Here is an 18,431-nt window from a genome sequence, read left to right on the forward strand (position 1 = left end):
CGGGCCGGACGCCGCTCCGGGGATCTAGCCCGGGGGTGGGGGCTGCGGCCGCCGGGGGCCGGGGGAGGGGCGCGGCGTCGGGGTGCGGGTGCTGGCGAGGTGGCTTCAGACAGGGGACGGGGAGTGGCCGGGAAGTGGGCCGAGACGCGGAGGGCGAGGGGCTGGGCGCCCGAGAGAGCCCGGCGCGGGGCAGGAAGCTCCCTGACAGCCGGCGGAATGCGGCCCGTGCGCCCCGGCGCTTTCGCCATCGCTTTTCCCTCCCGCCTCCATTTTGTGGCTCTCAGAGGTGGCCGAGCGGACCGAGGCGGGGCGGGGAGCCCGGCGCCGCGCAATGCCGGGCCCGGCCTCTCGGCGTCCGTGGAGAGCGGGCGCCAGCACCCCGCGCGCCGCCTTAGCGCTCTGGGCCCCGAGGCCGCCGCCGGGGGAGGTGGCGCAGCACCCTCGTCCTCGGCCCTCGCTGTTCGCTGCCCCGACTGCGAGCTGCGAGGACGGGTTGGCAGAAGGCCCTCCGACGAACGTCCCCGGAGGGCAGGAAGCCAGGACCTCATCCACGCCTTTGCTGGCCGTGCCGTTGCTGGCCGTGCCATTGCTGGCCGTGCAGTTGCTGGCCGTGCAGCCGTCCAGTTCGCCGGCGCTGTGCAAACGTCATCATCGCCCATCCCCTAAGAGCAATGTCCCTCGGCTGCTTATCAGCCGCCAGCCACCTTCCCGTTTTTCCGTTCCCCTCTGCGGCCGATCTCCCCAGAGAGGGAACCCACGCCACCCAGTGTGCCTCCCCACCGGCTGGGTGCCAAATCCAATGTGTAATCCTCAGGTCCCGTCTCGTTCTGCTCAGCGACGGCTGGCACAACCGAGCATGGCCATCTTCTGGAGACCCTGGCTTGGCTTGTTTTCCGTCTCCCTGCACTCTGCTGGTTTTCTTTTCACCTTCCTGGCTGAGCCCTCTGGGTTTTTGTTTTGTTTTGTTGTTGTTTTGGGTTTTTTTGCTGAACCAGTCCTTGGACTTCTTCCCTTTCCAGAGTTCCAACTTCCTCCTCTAAGCCCATGGGTGGTCATCAGAGGCTTTCATTCCATCTCTGGTCCCACCCTTTCCTCCAGACCCGAATGGCTGCGTTCAGCTACATCCTGTTCGTCTCTATGAATGTATAAAGGGCATTTTCAGTCAACTTTAATTAGAACTTTTCATTTACCCTCATCCACCAAACACAGTGCACATCCCCCTCTAGTGTTCCCTGTCTCATAAATGGTACACCCTTTATCCCGTTTCCTGGGGCCAAAGTCCTTGCAATCATTTTCCACTCCTCTTTGACCCTGTCTTCCAAAAATATGTTGACTCCAACCACTTTTACCCTAGTCCAAGCCATATCATGTCACCTGCATCATGTATTTAGCACCAGCATCCTCCTGGGTTCCCTGCTTCCACTCTTGATTCTTGGTATAGATGTGATTTCTCGTGTCTACATTTGCCCATTTATACTGCACTGCAGGGGCCCAGAGTGTATGAAAATCTGTTCCCCTGAAAATTCCCTCTGCCTGAAATAAGTGGAGTGCTTTCTCCCTCTCCGTGACTAGACCCTTACTGAGACACTTGGCTACATGCAGCCTTTTCTCCACCGAGCGGTTCACGATCCTTTCAGAAGGTATCTTGAGCGTGTTAACTTCCTGCTCAAAACTTTCTAACGGCTTACCGTGACATTTAGAGTAAAATCCAAACTCACAGCTACATTCTACGATCCCTGTATGTTCTGGCTTCTGGCCTCTTCTCCAGCCTCGCTGTGGAGGATTCTCTCATTTAATGGGAGTGGATTCCTCACTGTCCACGGAACACGAACCACTTCCCCACCCCGGGGCTTTTCCGGCCTGCTGTTTTCCTTGCCTGGAGTGCTCAGCTAACTTTCTCCCTTAATTTAATCTCTGCTTAAAAGTTACCTCCTTAGGGGCACCTGGGTGGCTCAGTCAGTTGAGCGTCCGACTTCAGCTCAGGTCACGATCTCGCGGTCCGTGAGTTCGAGCCCCGCGTCGGGCTCTGGGCTGATGGCTCAGAGCCTGGAGCCTGCTTCCGATTCTGTGTCTCCCTCTCTCTCTGCCCCTGCCCCGTTCATGCTGTGTCTTTCTCTGTCTCAAAAATAAAATAAAACGTTAAAAAAAATTAAAAAAAAAAAAGTTACCTCCTTAAAGAAGCCTTCATTGACCGCCATGTTTAAAATAGCAGGCTATACTTCCCTGTCCCTTATCCTGTTTTAGTTTATGTCTGTTGTCCCCCCTGGAATGTCTTAAAACGTCAGGGACTTTGTCTTTTGTGCTCGCGGTAATATTAGCGTCTAGTGTAGACCATGGCCATGAGTTGGTATTCAATAAACATTCATTGAATGGATGAAGGACACACTGTGAAATACTCTAGTCTCTGTGTCTTGGCAATGTCCACATTTGCGACTTTCTCAACAGCTTGTAAAAATTGGGGCTTATTTAGGGGCGCCTGGGTAGCTCGGTTAAGTATCTGACTCTTGATCTCTGCTCAGGTCATGATCTCTGGGTTCGTGGGATCGAGCCCCGCATCGGGCTCTGTGCTGACTGTGTGGAGCCCGCTTGGGATTCTCTCTCTCCCTCTCTCTCTCTGCCCACTCCCCTCCTCTCCCTCAAAATCAATAAACTTGAAAAAAATGGAAGCTTATTGATAGAGATTTGTAGGGGAGGAAGAAAGTTGACATGACCATCAAACTCTTCTCCTCTACTTCTCCCTTGCCTTGTTTTGGCAAAAAACAAAAGAAAAAAAGAAAGGAAAAAAAGGGGAGGGAGAGATACCATGGTTAAAGGGGAGATCGCAGGTGAGCAGGCTTCTTACATTCAGGGAAAAGCTATAGTCTCTTAACACACACCAAGTCTTTAAACCAACTCCATAGCTAACAGAGTTGCTGGTGAATAGGAGGCCAACCATCTAATGTCAATATTTAGAATTGTGGAGCAATGTTTGAATTAGCTCAAAGTTCACCACAGAGTATACCCGACTATCTTTTTGATCATATCTGAGTGGCCATTTTTAAACTCTCAGCTAGTAATCTTTACGTAAGGGACTAGGTAAGCTGAAATGCAAATCTTGCCACGGTCCAAAAAAATGCAAATAAAGAACATAATTCCACCATGAAAATAGAATAGGAACCAGTAGCATCTAAGGCCAATTCATCTCTAAGTATGGAGCTGCTTCTGCTGAGGATAAGAGGTGAGGGTTTCTTTAAAAGAATCTATTCTCATGATTCTAACGGCACAGTCGCGAGAGCTTGACCCTTTACCAACGCTTGAGCACTTTATTAGCTGGAGAAATCGATGGCGTTTTGTTGGGCCCACTTAAAAATCACACCCAAATGCTTTCGCAGAACAAGGTGATATATGTGTGGAACCAAAGAGACACTGGGAATTCTTTCACCACGCTCCCAGGGTGATAAACGCTTTCAGCTTTTAAATGTGATAAATGCATTGATTCAAGGAGCTATGGGCCAGCGCAATCACCCCTGCAGGACACAAGACTAGGACATGAGTACGTACAAGCTATTTCTCTCAGGAAATGTAGTCGACTGTGGTAATTTTAGTTTGCCTGCCCACCATACTTTTCCTAACCCCCCTCTTTTTGTTGTAAAAGAACGTTCCTTTATTGTGGGTGATGCACTCCACAACCCCTCTTTATCACCTCACGTTTCCATGTGACCCGTGCCTGTCTAGTCAGAGTATCAAACCCTCCTGGCCGTAAGAACTGTGATTGATTCAGGAACATCCAAGTGACTCATGCCTGACCATTCAGCCCTCCCAGGAGCTTTTGTTAGAACTAGGAGGCATGCCTGCCTGCGCGCCTGCCTGCCTGCCTGCCTTCCTTCCTCCCTTCCTCCCTCCCTTCCTTCCAATCTCTACACCCAATGTGGGGTTCGAACTCACAACCCCAAGATCAAGGGTCACATGCTCTACTGACTAGGCCAGCCAGGCGGCCCCCACTCCCTCCTCGAACATGCTTTTCCCCGTGGGATCACCGGCTAATCAGTTGGCACTCCGAGGGAAACCACTTGCTGAGAAGACAGCTAATACAGAGAAAGGCAGACCTCGGAGACCGTGTCTTGATAAGATTATTTGTATCTAGTAAGGCTTGAAGCGAAAACTACATCTGTGGACTTCATCTTCCCAGTTTCATAAGCCGATAAATTTCCACGTGTTACAGACCCGAAGTCTGAACTGAATTTTTGCCACTTGCTACCCAAAAGAGAATTCTTATAGGAACACTTGCTACACTTAATTCTGTTGTCTACATCCTCCGATTAATTCCACTATGGGGTAAAAGGAGTTAAAAGATCTTAAAAGCGTGAAAATATACGTGAGCAGTCAATGTACTCCTTGCAGGAGAGCATAAGGTATACCAAATCATCCAACTTTCTAGGAATCCAAATTGGAGCCAGAAGGAAGAAGTCCTGGGCACACACACTCACAACCTTAGTCGCCCTGAGGCTGAGAGATTAAGGGTGTCTATTTCACTTCTGCCTTTATGAAAACTCTCCCTGGGGCTCGTGGGTGGCTCAATCAATGAAGGGTCCGACTCTTGATTTTGGCTCAGGTCACGATCTCATGGTTCGTGAGATCAAGCCTTGCGTCAGACTCCGCACTTACAGCTTGGGATTCTCTCTCTCTCCCTCTCTCTCTCTCTGGTCCCTCCCCAGCTTGTGCACTCTCTCTCAAAATAAATAAATTACTTAAAAAAAAAAAAAGAAAAATGAACTATTCTGGTGGATGTGTAGTTGGTATCTCATTGTGAAGAAGATTTTCGGAGAGGCATTTAAGACAACAAATCTCAACTGAAGCCTCACTGTCCGACCTGTCCTAACACCACACTCTTCTTCAGCAAACGCTTGCCTGGTACAGCTGTTTGTGTCCACAGATCAGTCATAGGAAAGAACATAGGACCCATCCGTAGACACCACTCACCTGCGTGCGCGCACACACACACACACACACCCCTCTAAGGAAGTAGAGATAAAAACCTTATACAAAAGAAGTATCCACATGTGTAGTTCTCACAGTCTCTTGAGAAATAGATACAACCTTTGAAAAGAAAAAGAGCCAGAAGAAATAGATTAGCGATAGATTACATAGAAAAAAAGACGTAGGACAGTAGGAGAAGGCAAACACCAGTAATTAAAACTCCGGAAAGAAATGGAAGGGAAAAGAAACGCTTTCAGAGAGCTGAAAGCCAACTGGAAAAACAAAAGGCAGAATAAGCAAGAGATACAAAGGGAAGTGTGGCAAAATTACATAAGATGAAATGGAGACAAATATTGCATGACTCCAGTTATATGTGTTACCTAGAGTAGTCAAACTCATAGAGACAGAAACAGAATGGTGTTACCAAGGTCCCTGGAGGCTGGTGGTGGAGTTTTGATAGGTACATGGTTTCCATCTGGAATAATGAAAAAGTTCTCGAGACAGATGGTGGTGAAGGCACTTAATGCCACTGAATTATACACTTTAAAAGAGTTAAAATGGTGAATCTGTGTTATGTACATTTTACCAAGGGGCACCTGGCCAACTCAGTCAGTAGAGCGTGCAACTCTTGATCTCAGGGTCATGAGTTCAAGCCCCGCATTGGGAGTGGAGCCTACTTAAAAAAAAAGTTTTTAAAAGATAAAATGGGAGAGAAAATATAAAAGTTATTAAAACAAGAAAAGATTCTTCAACATGAGAAAGGTCATCAAGGAAAAGCTAACGGCTAACATCGTACTCAATAGTGAAAGGCAGAGGGGCACCTGTGTGGCTCAGTCAGTTAGGCATCCGACTTCGGCTCAGGTCATGATCTCACTGCTCCTGGGTTCGAGCCCCGTGTCGGGCTCTGTGCTGACAGCTCAGAGCTTGGAGCCTGCTTTGGATTCTGTGTCTCCCTCTCTCTCTGCCCCTCCCATGCCTGTGCTCTGTCTCTCAATAATGAATGAACGTTAAAAAAAAATTAAGATTAAAAAAGTTTTTTTTAAGTTTATTTATTTTGAGAGAGAGAGAGAGGGAGTGGGGGAGGGGCAGAGAGAGGGAGAGAGAGAAAATCCCAAGCAGGCTCCGCACTGTCAGCACAAAGCCTGATGCGGGGCTCCTACTCACGAACTGTGAGATCATGACCTGAGCCCAAACCAAGAGTTGGACACTTAACAGACTGAGCCACCCAGGCGCCCCAAGATTTTTTTTTTATTTTTAAGTAATCTCGACACCAAATGTGGGGCTCAAACTCACAAAACCAAGATCGAGAGTTGCATGCTCTACGGACTGAGCCAGCCAGGTGCCCCTACACTTTTCTTTGTTATTACCTCAGTCCAAGACCTGGAGGCCATCTGTGTTTTCATAAAAGGAGCACTTCTCTGCCATTCTCAGCTTTTATGTTCATGTACCTGATGAACATTTTGGAAATGCTAGCTTCTGCTCGGGCATGCTTTTATCCTTTTCCTTGTGGAGCTTTTACACATTTCTTGTTAAATTTCCCTCTGGCCGTTTCATCTTTCTGTTGCCATTGTAGGTAAGGCCTTCCTTTTCGTTACATGATCCAAGTGGCTATTGTTGGTATGTAGGAAGGTTGTTAATTACTATGTGTGAATTTTGTGTCTTGTTAAAAATTTGAATTCCCCTTACCATTTACGATTTCTCACGGGTTTTCCAAGGATACAATCCTATCATCTGCTAATAAGCTTAATTTTATATTCTCCTTTCCAGAGTGATACCACTGATTTCTTCTCCTATGTTCAAGACTTCAGAGATAACATTCTCAATGTTTCTCTGCTAATAGTATGCTGGCTTTGGGCTGACGTGCACACACATGCAAACACACACACACACACACACACATAAATAAATTTGTGTGTTCATGTGTTTTAAAATCATGTACAGGAAGTATTCAGGGAGTCTGTTTTATTGAATGTTTCCAACAAGAATGATTGAGCATTCTGTCCAATGACTTCATAGTGTTTATAAATAATCCTATAGATTTTCTCCTTAGATCTATTATGATGGTAAGTGATATTAATTGGTTTCTTCATATTGAACTATTCTGGTTACTATGTGTGAGTTTATTAAGTTGCTGGACTCTGTTAATATTGTATTTAAGAATTTTTCAGTGATATTTATAAGTAAGATTAGTCTTTAGTTTTGTGTGTAATCTTTCTTAGGTTTTGATATTAATGCTATCAATATTATGATATCAATATCAATTATCAAATATTCAAAAAAAGAAGAATTAATGTTGTTTTTTTTTTTCCTTTTTGCATGCCCTGGAACAATTTACACAGAATAGGAATGGGATGTTTTATAAAGGTTTCGTGGAGTTTTTTTATGAAACTGTTGTGACCTGGTGTTTTGGAGAAGTTTATTCTTACAGATTTCATGATTTCTGCTCAGAAAATCAGTGTTTAGACCTATCCTTTGTTGGGTCAACTTTAGCAAATCATATATTTTTAAATAAAATTACCCATTCAATCAAGATTCTAAATGTATGGAATTGTGCAAAATAATCAATCACGTGCTTTGGAGGTAAATTGTTATATATGTATTTGTGGTTTTATGCACACTTGCAAATCTCTATGTATTTCCTTCAGTAACAATGATTGTATTATTTTTAGAAACAATGGACTGGATGCTATAGTAGGTATCCAAACATGTATTCAAATATGTAGTATACAGGGGCGCCTGGGTGGCGCAGTCGGTTAAGCGTCCGACTTCAGCCAGGTCACGATCTCGCGGTCCGTGAGTTCGAGCCCCGCGTCAGGCTCTGGGCTGATGGCTCGGAGCCTGGAGCCTGTTTCCGATTCTGTGTCTCCCTCTCTCTCTGCCCCTCCCCCGTTCATGCTCTGTCTCTCTCTGTCCCAAAAATAAAAATAAAAAACGTTGAAAAAAAATTAAAAAAAAAAAAAATATGTAGTATACAGTCAAACAGCTCCTTTTTTCCTGTATCCAATTAGTACATTTTTACCATGGAAAAATTTTGAACCGGCCCCCATTTCTCTGAAACTTTAATCTTGCTGCTGTCAGAAGAGCCTCCCCTGTGTCCACACAAACAGGTGATTAGTTTCTTATCTTTTTTGGAAAAATGTTACTTGGTGGCTTAATGAGTAACTGTCTTCGATGTCATCTCTCTTTTTAGAGACTGGAACAGAACGGGGGGCCGATGGGGCATTCGATTGATGTCCAGCTGGACTTTCTCGTTCTCTATTTGGGACACACAACTGCCAAATATTTATTACTATCTCATCTCTACCAAGCACCATCCTAAACATCGGGGACATGCCATTTAACCACATTGCAAGAGCCCCTACCTTTAATAAGCTGTTGGGGTTTTATAATTCGACTTTACTTTTTTTTTTAAATTTTTTTTTAACGTTTATTTATTTTTGAGACAGAGAGAGACAGAGCATGAACGGGGAAGGGTCAGAGAGAGGGAGACACAGAATCCGAAACAGGCTCCAGGCTCCAAGCTGTCAGCACAGAGCCCGACGCGGGGCCCGAACCCATGGACCGTGAGATCATGACCTGAGCCGAAGCCGGCCGCTCAACCGACTGAGCCACCCAGGCGCCCCTCGACTTTACTTTAAAAAAACAAAAACGGGGAGCACTTGGGTGACTCAGTTGGTTAAGCATTCGACTGTGGCTCAGGACATGATCTTGCAGTTATAGTGAGTTTGAGCCCTGCATTGGGCTCTGTGCTGATGGCTCAGAGCCTGGAGCCTGCTTTGGATTCTGTGTCTCCCTCTCTCTCTGCCCCTCCCCTGCTTGGGCTCTGTCTCTCTCTCTCTCTCTCAATAAATAAATAAACATTAAAAAGATTTAAAAAAATAAAAAAGCAAACACTATAAAACCTCTTCCTGTTAGGCTCTAAGCTTCTTTAGAATAAAGACATGTCAGATTTCTCTCTTTGTCCACAAAAGCACTTCTGTAGTGTGTAGAATCTATAGGTATTCAGATTTCTTAAATAGCCCTTTTAAATTATTAAAGTTATACTTTAACAGTATGGAATATTTGTGAAAGTGCAACAAAATGTAAAGAAGAAAATTTAAGTTACCTACTCCTCAAATATAAAAACTGAGGCATTTTGGGGCACCTGGGTGGCTCAGTCAGTTAAGCGGCCGACTTCAGCTCAGGTCATGACTTCACAGTCCGTGAGTTCGAGCCCCGCGTCGGGCTCTGTGCTGACAGCTCAGAGCCTGGAGCCTGTTTCAGATTCTGTGTCTCCCTCTCTCTGACCCTCCCCTATTCATGCTCTGTCTCTCCCTGTCTCAAAAATTAAAAAAAAAAAAAAAAAAAAAAAAAACGTTAAAAAAATATTTTTTTAAAAAAACTGAGGCATTTCAATGTCTTCTATTTCAGTATTTAAAAACTGTCTTATCCAGTATTTTTCCACTTAGTCACAAATGTAGGATTATACTGAATATGTAATCCTATCTCATGTTAAAGACCTGGTTTTTAGTACCGCTATAATATTTCCTTATATCGTCTCTTTAATGCTTCCCTAACAGTGGACATTTAAATTGCTTCTCTCTCTCTCTCTCTCTCTCTTTTTGAGGGGGGTGGGTAGGGCAGAGAGAGAGAGGGAGAGAGAGAGAGTCCCAAGCAGGCTGTCTGCCCACTATCAAAGCCCAATGAACTGTGAGATCATGACCTGAGCCGAAATCAAGAGTTGAACACTTAACGGACTGAGCCACTTGAGTGCCCCAAATTGTTACTCTTTGAAAAAAAGATTGTGATGACCATCTTGAATGATTTACGAACATTCCTGACTCTTTCCTTAGGAATGGAATTCCTAGGAACGGAATCACTCAATCGAAGTGTGTAAACTGTCCATCCACCTACTTCTCAACGGAAGAGAAGTTGGATTTAATTATCAGGAGACTTGTTTAATTCCAGTTTTGTGTAATCAGCAAGAGCCTACAGAGGACTAGTCTCAGTGTGCCTCAGTGAGGCCCCAGACATGTCATGAACGAATTCATGGACTAATTCTCAATTTATGCCATATTCCATCTGTAATCAAAGCAGCCTGCTTTGTAGTGAAATTGTTGATATACAAGTGGATATTTTATATCCACTTTGATATATGATGTTATTTAAGTGGTTTAAATAGTTTCTTCTCATAAGTAGACAGGCATTGTTTATGTCATTTTTTAATGGACCCTTTATGTTCTCAATAAGGCATTGGAGATAGCTTTTTTTTCTTTTTTTTTTTTTTTTTGTTGTTTATTTATTTTTGAAAGAGACAGAGGGGCGCCTGAGTGGCTCAGTCGGTTAAACGTCCGACTTCAGCTCAGGTCACGATCTCGCGGCCCGTGAGTTCGAGCCCCGTGTCGGGCTCTGGGCTGATGGCTCAGAGCCTGGAGCCTGCTTCCGATTCTGGGTCTCCCTCTCTCTCTGCCCCTCCCCCGTTCATGCTCTGTCTCTCTCTGTCTCAAAAATAAATTAAAAAAAAAAAAAGAAAGAGACAGAGACAGAATGTGAGTAGGTTGGGGCAGGGAGAGAGGGAGACACAGAAATTGAAGCAGACTCCAGACTGAGCTGTCAGCACAGAGCCCAACGTGGGGCTCGAACTCACGAGCTGCGAGATCATGACCTGAGCCGCAGACAGACGCTCCACTGACTGAGCCACCCCAGCACCCCAGAGATAGCATTTTAAAGTGGGCTTTTGAGGGGCACCTGGGTGGCTAAGTCGGTTAAGCACCCAACTCTTGATCACAGCTCAAGTCTTGGTCTCAACGTCATGGGTTCAAACCCCACACTGGGCTCCACGCTGGGCATGAAGCTCACTTGAAAACAACAACAAAATGGGGCACCTGGGTGGCTCAGTCAGTTAAGCGTCTGACTTCAGCCTAGGTCATGATCTCGCTGTTCCCGAGTTCAAGCCCCACATTGGGCTCTGTGCTGACAGCTCAGAGTCTGGAGTCTGCTTCAATTTCTGTGTCTCCCCCTCTACCTGCCCCTCCCCCACTCGTGCTCGGTCTCTCTCAAAAATAAATAAACATCAAAAAAATTAAACAAAGTGGGCTTCTGAAAACCTCAGGTCTCACATCCACAGATGCACACACCAGTCTTAAGCCCTTCAGTGGTTCCCATTAGAGTTGGAATCAAACCCCGATCTTTCCGGGCCCAGACGCCCATCATCATGTCCTGCTTCCCTGACCTTCTCCCCTCCACTCCCTGGCTCCCCTGCTCCTTCCCAACTGGCCTTCCTGCTCCTGGGACTTGCGGGCCAGTTTCCCCTGGGCCAGGCCTGCTCTTCCCTCCGCCTGCAGGGCCTGTCCTGTCACTGTCACAGAGGGCTCCTCGCCCTCGAGGCCACCTGCCCGTCTCCCTGCCTCTGGGCCGCAGGCCACCCCTCCAGCGCTCTGCCCAGCGTCTCCCACGGCCCTCACCACCCTGCCAGCCGTCACGCTTGCTTCCTTGTTTGCCCTGTGTCTCCCCCAGCGGCACAGAAGCTCCACGAGGGCAGTGATCCCGTCAGCCTGTTCGGTTCTGTGTTAGACACAGCACTTCAGGCAGCGCCCGGCACAAACAAAGCCAGTAAATGCTTGTTAAACAGTCAACGTATGAAGCGGCGAACAGGCTCGTGCCGTTTTCACTCTTCGTGGGTCCGTTGCTTGCCACCGATCCACCCGCGGTGAGCTTGAGTCTAATCCTGGCCCGTAATTATCTCCGTTTCGGGGGAGTTATTTTCACCGCAGCTTATCGTGCAGATCCAGAAGTTTGGGAAGCACGTTAATGACGACGGGAGCGGAACTGGAGGACCTCTGAGCCGTGACTCTCACCCTCCATCCCTAGGTCTCTGGTCTGGATTGATAGTCTGTGTCTTCTTTCAAGCCCTGTTCTACCTGGTGCTCGTCTGGAGGACAGACTGGGAGAGAGTTGCGGAGCAGGTAAGAGCGTGTCCTTGGAGAAGCGTGGCTCTTGCCCGGTCGCGCGGCACCGGAAGGACTCTTCGCGGGTCAGAATGCCGAGAATGCCACGGGCGGCGTGACTCCCTTTGACCCGTGAAGACGGTCTAAGGTGACAGTTAGGGGCCACGAACATCACATCTCCGCGCATTTTCCTCTGAGTGTAGGGCCGGTGCAGGATCCGCTGACTAGGGCTCAACAACAACAGCAAGGAATTAGCTTAGGAAATACTTTGCTGTTTTCGTATCACAGTCCTTAGGAGAGTAGTCGTCTCTTCCCCCTACTTACACTGAGTTGTTGCGCGTTTTTAGGCCTCTTTCTACCGACATTTTTGGTCCGTGTTTTCCATTTGCTGAGCGTCTGTGATCGGTGGGAAGTAGGTGGGGCAGAGCCGTACCCCGCACGGAGAGGACAGGCTCTTGACCCAGTGGGCATCGCCGTGTCGAACTGTGAGCCCCGTTTATTCTGTCGAGGCCTGAGATGGGATGGACGGGGGGGCCGGCTTCGGGGCGGTGTCACCGATGAGGAGACGGGAGGATGAGCTCGGGTGCGCCAAGCGTCCCTGCTTACCTCTTGTCCCCCCTCCAGGTTTCTCCCGGCTTTGGCTTTCCTCATCGTGATGTGTGATGTCTTCCGTAGCGCAGTGTGATTCGTGGAGGAAGTAAAGTGTACAGGGTATTAAGTTGGGCCCTAAACTACCCTCTATGTGATAGCACCGTTTGCCTTTAGACTTTCTTCCTCACATCAGTGCTTAGGAACACTGACGTGCACGGTGCAAAAAATGTTACATTTGCAACTAAAGCAGCGGGTAGCTTTTCATTATAGAAACCCTGAGCTTTCCCTGTTCTTCTAGCATAAATTCTAAGTAGAGTTTTCAAAGACCAGGACCGAAACAGAAGAAGATTCACCAGCCTACAAACTAGAAATTTTAATCAAGTGCCACATATGAAGCATGGAGACTGACCTTATCATGGTTTTCTCTCAACTCTGGGTGCACAGGGTATCAGTGGTGTTTTCTTAATTTTTCAGAGGATCTGGATTATCCTAGTGGAGATCAAGAAGGGAGTTACAATTTTAAGTAAAATTTTCTCCCAAACGTTAACTATCATGTATACATTTGATTTTCCTTTTTACAAAATTCTTACGCTTTCTTTTTGTTAATGTTTATTCATTTTTTGAGAGAGAGAGAGAGAGAGAGAGAGAGCGTGCGCGCATGAGTGGGGGAGGGGCAGAGAGAGAGGAGACACAGAATCTGAAGCAGGCTCCAGGCTCTGAGCTGTCAGCACAGAACTCGATGTGGGGCTCGAACTCACCAACCACGAGATCATGACCTGAGCCCAGATGCTCAACCGACTGAGCCACCCAGGTGCCCCTTCTTAAGCTTTCTTATACTGAATATATTCTTCCATGGAAGCAGTTCATTTTCCTATAAAATAATTACTTGCTGACCTAGTTTTGCTTGTATTCCCCATTAATGTGTTAAATATTGTCAGTGAGTGCCTTTTGTCAGGAGATTTTGGTTACTGATTAACTAGTAACTAGACCTAACTAGTTGTAGGTCTACTCAGAATATTTCTTTGATTTAATCTTGTGAGTTTTGTGTTTAGGAATTTGTCCATTTCATCTAGGTTATCCAATTTATTTATTTAAAAAAATTTTTTTAATGTTATTTATTTTTGATGTGGGGCTCAAACCCATGAGCTGTGAGGTCATGACCTGAGACGAGGTTGGATGCTTAACCAACCGACTAAGCCAACCAGACGCCCCTAGGTTATCCAATTTATTACCATACAATTGTTATAATAGTCTTTTATGATCTTATTTTTTTATTTAAAAAGAAATTTTTTTTTTTAATGTTTATTCTTGAGACAGAGATAGAGCGTGAACAGGGGAGGGGCAGAGAGAGAGGGAGAGACAGAATCTGAAACAGGTTCCAGGCTCCGAGCCATCAGCACAGAGCCCTGCGTGGGGCTCGAACTCATGAGCCGTGAGATCATGACCTGAGCGGAAGTCGGAGGCTCAACCGACTGAGCCACGCGGGCGGCCCTCTGCCTATTTTTAATTGTTTTTTGCTATTGAGTATTGGCACAGAAGTTTTTAACTGTTTTTGATGAAGTCCAGTTTATTTATTTTGTTGTTGTTGCCCGTGCTTTTGGTGTCATATCTGGGGATCCATCGCCAAATTGTGAAAAAACAATTGGGCGCTGTTGGGATAGAAAAATATTATAGAAAAAAAAAAGAAAAATATTATAGAAACAAATTAAAAGCTAAATAGAAGACTTTGAGTTTCAAGTCTGATATGTAAGTAGCTCAGAAGTCATCACCCCTGAAGGGGAGGCAAAATTTTACCCCTACCCTCTTAGGGTAGGTTTTTCAGTTGGGCCTGAGAATTAAACTGATAGGAAGACAAACTGACAGGAGAAAAATATACAAATCTGCAGAAATTTCATGGGACTCGGGAGCTCTCATAAGGAAATGAAGATGTGAAGAAGCAGCGAAACCTACATGCTGTTACAAAAGGTTGAACAAAGACAGGCAATCGTGTGAAAGTAACTACACCGGGCACCTGGGTGGCTCAGTCGGTTGAGCGTCTGACCTCTTGGTTTCGGCTCAGGTCATGATCTCACGGTTCGTGGGCTCGAGCCCCACATCAGGCTCTGTGCTGTGAGTGCGGAGACTGCTTGGGATTCACACTCCCTCACTCCCTCGCTCTGCCCTTCCCTTGCTTGCGTGTGCGTGTATGTGTGCCCTCTCTCAAAAATTAAAAAAAAAAAAAAGTAAGTAAACCATGTGGAGAGGCTGAAGGAAGATAAGGATTAAAAAGGTCTGTATAGAATTCTCTCAGCTTTGACTCCCCATCAAAGACTGTTTCTTTTCCTCTGGTATAGGGAGGGCTTCTTTCACATGTGAGTTTTTTTTTTTTTTTTTCACATGTGAGTTTTTATGTCCTCTTTTTGGGATGAAAGCCAGAGATTAAAATATTCTTCTAATTTATCTTTCTTTCTTTCTTTCTCTTTCTTTCTTTCCTTCTTTCCTTTCCTTCCTTCCTTTCTTTTTTCTTTCTTTCTCTCTTTCTTTTTACGTTTATTTATTTTTTAGACAGAGAGAGGCAAAGGGAGAGAGAGAATCCCACGCAGACTCCGTGCTGTCAGCCTGACATTAGTTTGAGAAGAGGTCAATTCATTAACGCCTGGGTGGCTCAGTCGGTTAAGCGTCCGACTTCAGCTCAGGTCATGATCTCGTGATTCATGAGTTCGGGCACCGCGTCGGGCTCTGTGCTGATAGCTCGGAGCCTGGAGCCTTCTTCGGATTCTGTGTCTCCCTCTCTCTCTGCACCTCCCCCACTTGCACTCTTTCTCAAAAAAAATAAACATTAAAAAAATAAAAAGAATTGGGATTATTCCTGAGTATGTAGACCATAAGGACATCACCAGATTGATAGTTCTTTTGCTCTGCAAAAGAACCCTGTTGATGAAATGAAAGGAAAAGCCGAGGACTAGGAGAAAACCTTTGTAAGAACATCCTGAAAAAGGACGAAACCCAAACAAAATATACCCAAGCCAAACCAAACACAAACCACGTAAAATTCAACAAGAGCAAAACAATCCAATTAAAAAAATGAGTGAAAGATCTAAAAAAGACCTCAGCACAGAATATATACACATGACAAACAAGCAGGTAAGTCATCACTGAATGGCAGTTCACAACAGTGAGATACCACTCTGCACCTGTTAGAACGGCCAACATTCGGAATGATGAAAACACCAAATGCTGTCGAGGATATGGAACAACAGGAACGCTCACACATCACTGGGAGGAACCAAAGCGGTGCAGCCACTTTGAAAGAGTTTGGCGGCTGCCTACAAAGCGAAGCATCGGCTTACCACGTGATCGAATACTCACGGTGCATGTCTCCACCCAAATGAGTCGAAAACTTACGTCCACGCAAAATAACTTGCGCACGATGTGAACGGCAGCTGTATTCATAATTGCCCAAACTTGGATGCCCAAACCAAGATGTCCTTCAACCAGCGAGTAGATAAGCAAACCGTACCAAATCTATACGATGGAGTCTTATTCGGTGGTAAGACGAAATGAGCTATCAAGCTCTGAAAAGACATGGAGAAACCTTATGTATGTATTACTAAGTGAACGAAGCCAGTCTGAAAAAATTACGTATTCTAGGATTGCAGTTATAGGACATTCTGGAGTAGGCGAAACCATAGAGACTTTATAAAGATCGGTGGCTGCCAGGGGTTTGGGTGTGGGAGAGATGAATACATAGAGCAAAGGGCATTTTTAGGCCAGTTAAGCTACTCTGCCTGATAGATAGAGTAGATACATGACATTGCACATTTGCCAAAACCCATAGAACTGGGTGATACAAAGAGTCAACCCCAATCTAAAGTACAGACTTTCATTAATGATAAGCTATCAGTGTTCATGCATCAATTATAACAAATTTATTACTCAAATGCACAATGTTAATAATGGGAGAAACTGCGCAGGGCTGTGGGTGGGTGGCAGCATTTATGGGAACGCTATACGTTCTGTGAAACTTCTCTGTAAACCTAAAACTGCTCTGGAAAATAAAGTCTATTTTTCAAATGGGCAAAGGATCTATCTGCATCAGCGTTCCTCCAAAGATAATATAAAAGTGGACAATGAGCCCACTAAGGCGCTCAACATCTCAGTCATTAGACTCATGCAAACGAAAACACAGGTGATATGACATGTACTAGGTGGCAATAATGAAACTCACAGACGTAGGTGTAGGTGTGGAGAAATGTGGAGTCCCTGTGGAACACAATTTTGCAGTTCCTCAGACAGTTGAATATAAAGTTTCATTTGACCCAGCAAATTGTATTCCTGGGTATATACCCAAGAGAACTGAAAATGTATGCCCACACAGAAACTTCTACATGAATGTTCCCGGCTTCACTAGCCCAAACCTGTTTAAGGAAATCTCTGTCTAATCACTGGATGACCACCGAGGTAATGGAACTGGGACTCAGTGGCTACACACAATAAAGAATGTTGTTTTGGGGCGCTTGGGTGGCTCAGTCAGTTAAGCAACCGACTTTGGCTCAGGTCATGATCTTGCAGTTCCTGAGTTCGAGCCCCGCGTCGGGCTCCGTGCTGACAGCTCGGAGCCTGCTTCGGATTTTGTGTCTCCCTCTCTCACTCTCTGTCCCTCCCCTGCTCACACTCTGTCTCTCTCACTTTCTCTCAAAAATAAATAAACATTAAAAAAAATTTTTTTAAGAATTTTTTTTTCTTTTTTTTTTTTTTAATTTTTTTTTTTTAACGTTTATTTATTTTTGAGACAGAGAGAGAGCATGAACGGGGGAGGGGCAGAGAGAGAGGGAGACACAGAATTGGAAGCAGGCTCCAGGCTCTGAGCCGTCAGCCCAGAGCCCGACGCGGGGCTCGAACTCACGGACCATGAGATCGTGACCTGAGCTGAAGTCGGACGCTTAACCGACTGAGCCACCCAGGCGCCCCAAGAATATTTTTTAACAAAGATATTTCAAGAAAGTAACAAAACACACTAAAATCCTTCTCAAGCAGCACGAATGCAAAGAATCTGACTTCCAGAGTTGCCAGATTATAATGATAACACCCCCTAATTTTCAATACAAAATCACTAGGCATGCAAGAATCAAGAATGTAAGTAAGGCCCATTTATGGGAAGAAAAGATTAATAGATACTGTCTCTGTAGAAGCCCAGGTAATGTACCTATCTGGGAAATAATTTAAATTGGTCTTAAATATGCTCTAAGTGCTAAAGAAACCATTGACAAAGAATTAAAGGAGACCAAGAGCACGGCGCCTCAACGAATAAAGAATACCAATAAAGAAATAGAAAGCACAGGAACCAAATAGAAATCCTAGAGCCAAATAATACGGTAACAAATGAAAATTTCACTAGCAAGGTTTAGCAGCAGACTGGAGCATGCAGAAGAAAGAGTCAACGAACCTGAAGACAGGACTATTGTGATGACGATCATCTGACAACAGCTGCGTGTTGTACAATTCAATTCAACCTAATTCTGACACCAAGTACCTGGAGTTAGCATCCGATTCCACAGGCCAAAGGACAAGGTCCTCAACAGACTGCACTTTCTTCAGGCGCCAGCCACAGGTGGGATCCCCAGGATACCCGTATCCCTGCCCAGCCAACTATAAATTTGGAGTTTTCCACAACTATGTGGAGTTTTTCTTCCATTCTATAATTTACTACAACATGGCCCAGAGCTCACTGAAAATTTTATACTTATCTTACAATTTTTATAAGGGATACAACTCAGGAATTACCAGATGAAGCAGATACATAAGGCAAAGACGGGGGGGTCAAAAGATGATGCAGGGCTTCCGGGCTCTCTCCTTTTGGAATCTGGACCCATTACCCTCCCAGCACATCAAGTGTTCACCAACCAGGAAGCTCCCCTGAGTTTTATACCCAAGTGTTTTTATATTGGGTTTCATTACATGGGCATGGTTGATCACATC

Source organism: Panthera leo, chromosome E1 (assembly GCF_018350215.1).
Source record: "Panthera leo isolate Ple1 chromosome E1, P.leo_Ple1_pat1.1, whole genome shotgun sequence".
Lineage (NCBI taxonomy): Eukaryota > Metazoa > Chordata > Mammalia > Carnivora > Felidae > Panthera > Panthera leo.